Consider the following 8,175-nt stretch of genomic DNA (forward strand, 5'->3'; position numbering starts at 1 on the left):
GATGGGGTCAAAATGCTTAAAAATTATCTTGTTTTGCCCAAAAGCAATTATTTTTTAGAAATTTCAGAATAGCGTGTTTTCTGAGGCTTGGGGGAAACTTGTTCCTACGTTCCTTAGAACTGAAAAATGACTGCCTGTAGCAACTTGTAGATGGATTTTCTTCCGGTTACAAAATGGAGTTTTAGAAATTGATTTCAAATAAGTGCCACAATTCTGCATAGACCCAGAATTCAGTGGCAGGCAGCTGTAAGCACACACTTGGGTGCCACAGTAATGACCATGAGAGGTATTAATAGTTATAAAGAACTTAGCTCTAAGGGGACAAAGTTAATTCCGTAGCACCAGATACTGTCTTCTGTGACAAATGAGTAAATGCAAAGAGTTTTTATTAACTTGTTCAGTGTAAATGCCAGTACTGATAATACAAAACAAAATGAAAACCTGCTAAAAAAAAAACTTATCAAAATCAGCCCATATTTACGCGCAGCTATGTGGATAGCTAGCTAGAGAGATTATAGACAAATAGATGGATAGATAAGATGAGTGAGCAATGAAAGCATTTACTGTGCTTCATCTGGACGGGAATACCTGGGCAACTCTACATGATGCAAAGCAATGACTAAAGACATATCCTGTTTGTTTCTTTAGCCAGGACCAAGTCTACTTCCTCAGAATCTTCCTGCCTTATGAGAAACATTAGTTCTCTGATTTCTGTGGTACCATTTGTTCTCTGTGGGTCACAACCTCAAGGAAAGTTCTTGCTTTGTCATTAGACTCCTTTATTTTTATTTATTTATTTTTTTACTTAGGAACACACTTGGATATTTTTGGAAGTCACCTTTTTCTTTACTTACTTTTTGAGAATTAAGAAACGCTTCAATGGGATCTTTTCTTTAGGTTCCCTCATATTGCCAGCATCTGTAAATCCTTTCCATTTTAAGAAATATTTAGCTATCTCATTCACCACTCATTGGTCCATCACTTTCTCCACAAATTCCTATGGGTCTCCTTCCTCCAAGTATTTCCTCTTGTTTTCCTGTGTTCCACTTCCTTTTTGTTGCTTTGTGTAAGGTAATACATACATACATACATACATATACATACACATACACATATACATTTATGTGTGTATATATACATATATATGTGTGTATACATATACATACATATATATGTGTGTGTGTGTGTAGATATATATATATATATATATCTACACACATACATACACACATATAGCTGATCTGAGGGTGCCTGCCTATCCTGCATGCATTTTAGTACTGCTGGTGAAGGGAAAGGAAAATTGAGGTTGGGTGGGGCATGGTAGCTGCTGCTGGCATACTGCTCCCACTGCCTATGGTGGTAATTGAAGAGCTAGCATCTTGATGGAAGAGGGGCATGGTGACTTTCCCAACATTTTCCTCTCAAGTCTCAGAACACTTTACTCTTCTAATCCCCACGCTTATAGCAGAGTCAAATGAAGATAAGGATTTTGCACAAGGGCTACATGAATACCTAGAAGAAATGAAGCAAGAGATAAACATGTAATAAAAGCCCTGGAGGAATTAGAAGCAGAATAGAATAAATAGAAGAGAAAGTAGTGAACCTCATTGAAGTAACAGACTCCCTAAATACTAGAATAGTGCAAATAAATTAGTGACTCCATGAGACAACAAATGGAAAAAGTTTCAAAATAGAAGAAAAAGCATCTGAGATTAAAAAAAAAAAACTTGACCTGTCAAGGAGAGATCTTTTAGGAACCATTGGACTCCCTAAAAACCAAGATTTTTTTAAAAAGCCGCGAAAATTATTTCTAATAAAATAAAAATAAACGAAACCATCAAGAACTGTAAGAACCAGAGGGCAAAACCAAAAGAGAAATAATGCACCATTCACCTCCTAAAAGGAACACCAAAAGGTAGAGTTCCAGGAAAATCCTACCCAAAAATCCAGGATTCCCATGACAAAGAAAAAATACTACAAGTATCCAGAAAGAAGCAATTAAGAAAACATTAAACGATAGTAAGGAGCACACAAGATCTAATAACTTCTGCCTGGAAAAAGAGATCTTGGAATACAGTATTTCAGAAAGCAAAAGGATACAGGTTTACCACCAAGAATAATTTATCCTGCAAAGGTGAAGCTGAGTATAATCCTACAAAGGGGAAAACAGATCTTCTTAATAAAGTACTTTTAAACATTTATGATGAAAAGATGTGAGTTGAGTAGTATCTTTCAGATAAAAAGATGAGATTCCAGAGAAATCTAGAAAGGTAAAGTTATTTGAGTAATTGGAAGGAGCTATATAGTGACATCATGTTAATATCCTAATAGGAAGAGAAGAAATACAGATCTTCAGAACATTAATATCTTCAAAAGGTACTTAGGGAGTTAAGTTAAAAAAAAAAAAAAAGAAAACTGTCCTGGGAGTGATTAATTGTGTTTTGAGAGTCTGAAGAAGGCAAAGAAAAGGGACAGTAAACAATGCATTGGGGAGACAGGAGGAAGAAGTGAGTGAAACTCATTTCTCAAAATTGTAACGCCTTAAAAAGAAAAATATACAAGCATAGCAGAAAGGGTGGGGAAGCAGGCATCAGATAACTTCATCCATATGAAATGGACAAAGGAGGGTTGAATCCACCCTCCCCAACACACCTCTGCGCACCCCAAACAAATAGTTTGGTGTAGAAATAAAGTGAGAAACAAATGGTGATAGGAACATGGCGGCAGGGGTTTGGTGTTTAGAAAACCTCCTCTCTCCCAATATCTGGGAGGGAATAAGCACAGACAAAACTAACTTTCTAATGTAGAAGAAGAGAAAGGGAAAAAAAAGAACCAGAATCTGGGGAAAGGGGGTAGGGGCTTAGATTTGACTCTTAAGACAGGCAATGCCTGAACAAAGTGTGATATATGAATATAATGGGATGTTATTGTAGTGTTAGAAATGACCAAAGAGACAATTGGGAGAATCCTAGATGACATGAACAGATGCAGAGTGAAGTGAGCACGACCAAGAGGACAGTGCGTACAAGGCTAACATTTTGAAGAAAAGCAACTTTGAAAGACTTGTGAATTAAAAGCTGTGATCAATGAAATGACCAGCCATGTCTCCAGCGATCCTTTGATGAAGCGTGTGATCTACCTCCCAAAAAATCAAAATATTTTTAATCAATATTCATTAGTTATTGGCCTAAAATTCTCCTTTGCTTTATCCTTCTCAGTATTAAGATTATGTCTCATAAAAGGAGCCAGATAAAGTACCTTCTTGCTTAATAGTTGAAAATAATTTTTGTATTGGTAGTAATTGTTCTTTAAAAGTTCGATAGACTTCTGTAATTTCATCAGGACCAGAACATTTGTGTCTTTGGGACTTCCTTCATAGTTACTACTGTTTCCTTTCGACTTAAGATCTCTATTTGGTCTTCTGTTGCTTGGAGTGTTTTATAGTTTTAAAGGTACTCCTCTATTTCTTTAGCATTCTCGGTTTGGCTAGCATATAACTAACTGTGCATAGTAGGTTCTGATGATTCTTTGTATTTCATCTGGATTTTGTTGTGATTGTTTAGTTGCTATTTTGTTGGTTTAATTATTTGCTACCTTTTTGATCAGGCTGGTCTAAGGTTTATCCACTTTGTTGGTCTCAGAGGAACAGCTTTTAGTTTTATCTATCTTTTCTATAATCTGATTGGTTTCTAATTTATTTATTTCTCCTCCAATTTTCATTATCTCCCCTTTTGTGATTTTTGTGTTTGTTCATTTGTTGGGTTTCTAATTTTCTTAAATATACACTTAATTCATTAATGCTCTCCTTTTCTATTTTGTTATAGCCCAATGTATTCCATCACAGTTATATACCAAAATTTCTTTATTTTCAAATTGTTGGGTAAGCCTCTTTAGTTTCCAGTTCTTTGACACTAGAGCTGATGTGTGTGTGTATGTATGTATGTATACATACATATATACACATATACATACATACATAAATGTCCTTTTCCTCTTTCTTGTAATTCTTTCGGGTATAGGTCTTGTAGATGTATCACTGAGTTAAAAGCATCTATACAGATTAGTGAATTTGTATTCCAAATTGCTTTAAAGAATAGTTGGAACAATTCACAATGTATTTAATGTGCCTGTTTTTGCAAAGCTCCTCCAACATTTGTCATTTTCCTTTTTTGTCAACTTAGCTAACTGATGGTTGTGAGTTGGAACCTCCACGTTGCTTAACTGTACAGTAATTGTTTGTTTGTTTGATTGTTATGGTGCTAAATAAGTAAATTAATTCAGGTAGAATTAACATTATTATTATAGTGGCTTGGCCTACTCATAAACAATTAACATTTTAAAAAAGATTTAGATGTATGTTTTTATTTATGTTAACAGCACTTTGTAGTTGGTTTTTTTTTTTAATCATCAGGATATACTTTTCTTTTTCCCATGTGTATATTTTACTTATTTTTAAAATGGAAATTTTTTTAAATGATCAAAAATCTACTCTTTCTCCTTCCTACTCATCCCCTTCCCATTGGAAAAGAAAAAGAAAAAAATCCTTTGTTACACATAAACTTAGTCAGTAAGACCAATTGCTACCTTGACCAAGTCTTAAAAATTATATGTCTCAATCCACACTCTGATTTGATTGTCCCTTTGTCAGAAAGCAGGTAGCATGTCTCATAATTTATCATTTAGAATCATGATTAGTCTTTGTATTTGTTAGAGTGCGTAAGACTTTCAAAGTTGTTTGTCATTACAATACTGTTGTTATTTTGTAAATTATTGGCGCTGCTCACTTCACTTTTCATCAATTCATGTAAGTCTTACCAGGTTTCTCTGAAACTATCCCTTCCATAATTTCTTATGGCAAAATAGTATTCCATCACATTCATATGCCACAATTTGTTAGGCAATTGATGGAGACCCTCTAAGTTTCCAATTTTTTGCCATTAGAAGGAATTGGTCTAAGCCTAATTTCTTCCATATTGCTTTCCACATTTCTTATCGTATAGAGATAAGCAGTTTGTTTTATGGTTTACAACACACAGGGTTGGGGGTTCCAATACTTCTGAATCCCCCTTGTCTAGTCTGTTTCATTGACCTACTTCTCTGTTTTTTAGCCAATATCAAATGGTTTTACTGACTGCCATTTTCTAATATAGACTGAGATCTGGGAAAGTAATTTCCACTTGATTTCTACATTTTTAAAAATAATTTCCCTTGATATTCTACGTCTTTCGTTTCTACATATGAATTTTGTTTTTATTGAGTTTTTTTTTTAAATCCCTTTGAAAGTTTGATTGGCATGGCATTAAAATTGTAACTTAATTTTGGAGGTCTTTTCATTTTTATTATACTGGCATGGTCTATGAGCACTGAATATTCCTGCAGACATTTTAGTTGTGTTTTTTTTTTATTTCTTTAAGGAGCTCTTTGTAATGCAACATACAAATACTTTGTGTTCTTTGGTAGATTGATCTAAATATTTTATATACTTTATAGTTATTTTGAATGAGATCATGCTTTCTATGATTCTTTTGGGCTTTGTTATTATCAAATAGAAATGCTATTGATTTTTGTGAGTGTTTTTGGTAGCCTATTTATGTCACTGAATATTTTTTGCTGGTTCCTAGGATTTTCTAAGTAAACTATCAGGTAAACTGCAAATAAGGATAATCTTATCTCCTCCTGGCTATCTTTACGCCTCTAATTTTGTTTTGTTTTGTTGCAAACGTTTCTAAAATTTTATCAAATAATAGGGGGAGGGGCATTCTTGCTTTATTCCTGTGGGTCTGGGGTCACCTTAAGGAAAATTAAGCAAAAATAGATCTTGAAACAAACTTGTTTAAAAAGAGGAAGAACAAAAATTAGAGATAAATATAAACCTAACCCTCTTAACTTTAAATGTTAATAGATTATACAATCCAATAGGATAAAAGAGAGCGACAGATTCGATAAGAAAATAAAACCCCACAATTTGTTGCTTACATGAAAAAAAGGAAACAAGAATATATTTAAAGAAATATCATTTAAAGCTATTAAATAACTTAATTATTTAAGATACATCATATTTTAAACCAAAGGTTCTCAACGTAGGGTACATAGACTTTCAAGGGGGTCTATGAAATTGGATGGAAAAACATTACATTTTAATTTCAACAAAATTGGTTCCCTTGTAATCCTCTGTGTGTTGTTTTATGCATTTAAAAACAATATTCTGAGAAGTCCATGGGCTTCTGCAGACTTTAAATGCATCTATGACACAATAAAGAACTCCTGCTTTAAACAACTGACATCTACAAAGATGTAATAATCCTCTCTTGTTCCAGAGGCATTGATTGAGACAGCAGCTACCAGATGCCTATTCCTGGGGTCTATATGAATAAATACTTAATACTCATAAAATAGCTTTCTGTTATATTTTAAAACATTGCCTCCTAAATGTGCAATATCTCTGTGAACATGGAGGGAGGAAAGAGTTTGAGATAAAGAAGCAAACACGAGATCAATATGTATAAGATGTCTTTCCATCTAATCTATCAGTCGCCAACCTGGGAACAGACCCATTTGCTCATTAGCAACAGTGTTGTAGACAATCCATCAATAAATATAAATGGAATGATGCAGGTCATCTTGTAAGCCTTCAAAGACAGCAGACAGATGTCATGGGGTTTTTCAGGAGCTGAAGTTATGAAGTCTAACAAGTTTGCTATTCACTTACTCAGAGGGGCAGTGGAACTCCTGTGACTAAGAAATGTTCATTGTTTGAGTCCACCTGCAAGGTCAGAGAAAGTACACCAGACTCCCTGGTGTCTGCCTGCATCCCTCAAGGATAACATATTTCCTTGAGGTAAGAATAGAGCAGTGATTAGCAGGAGAACTGAACTTCTAAACTTAGCTTACAGACAAAGAAATGTGTCTTGGACAGTCGTACTAAATGGGGCAGTAACAATCAGATCAATTATAGAATAGAATCGACTATAAAATGATATAAAACCATTTAATTTCTTCAGAGGGAAGGCACTAGGATTAAGAGGGGTTAGGGAGGTCTTTCTGTAAAAGGTAGGATTTTAGCTGGGACTTGAAGGAAGTCAGGGAGGCCAGGAGATAGACATGAGGAAGGAGAACATTGCAGGCGCGGGAGACGGCCGTTATCCATTGATACTTTGATTGGCATTATGTGACACCTGTAAATTGTCTTTCCTGTAATTGCATGAGCGAATGTGTCAGAATTAAACCAAAAGAATTTCCCCTGATCTCCCAGTCTAATGACTATTATAAAGGAAACTGGGTTGATCTTGGATTCTCATCTTGATGAAGTCATGTTATCACTGCTTCTGTTTCAGTAACTACCCCTTTTACGGGTCTAGGGGTCTAGACTTTTCTCCAGGCATCAGTCAAGCTCACTGGCCTGTAGCTAGGAAATTAAATTCTCTTCCCTTTCGGGGGGAAATGGACAGATTTGCCCTTCTCTAGTCATGTGATGCTCTCACTTTCCACTGTTTTTCAAAAATTCTTCTCAGTTTCATTGCAGCTGCACAAGTCCTTGTCTTTTACTACTCTGTCATTCACTTCACAGGATAATCGATCATAAAATTGTAGGTTTAGAGATGGAAGGGGCCTCAGAAATCATTTAGTCCAACCCCTTCCTTTTACAGATAAGGAAACTGAGGCTCACAAAAGTTACCTGACTTGCTGAAGGTCACATAGGTGATAAGTTGCATCTCCAGGCCCTCTGACCCCAGATCTTGGGCCTCGTGACTTGAACTTGTCCAGGTCAGCTCAGGGCAGGGCTCGGGCTCTCTTACTTTCTCCCCATCTGTGATGGATATCAGCTTACCGTTAGTCTTTTTTATTTTGTTCTTTTTGACCAGGACGGTCACTTAGCCTCAGCACAGACATTTCAGACACGATGAATGTATCTGGTAACTTGAGAAGAAACATCAGGATGTGGCATAGTGACCACTGGCTGGAGGCTTCTCCTGGGCGCTAGTCTGAGGTTTGGTACGCATTTGTTGTTTGAAATTGCATAGTCACATTACTTCTTTTGGACTCCGTTTCCTTCCCTACAAAATAAAGGAGTTGCTCCAGATAATCAGTATTTTCTCTTCTGGAGGTAGTGTTCTGATTCTATGGGACTGTTCATCTGACTTGAAACAACTCTTAGTTGTTCAAATATTCGTTCAG

The sequence above is a fragment of the Vombatus ursinus genome, unplaced genomic scaffold (genome assembly GCF_900497805.2).
Source record: "Vombatus ursinus unplaced genomic scaffold, bare-nosed wombat genome assembly UNPS02015411.1, whole genome shotgun sequence".
In the NCBI taxonomy this organism is placed as follows: domain Eukaryota; kingdom Metazoa; phylum Chordata; class Mammalia; order Diprotodontia; family Vombatidae; genus Vombatus; species Vombatus ursinus.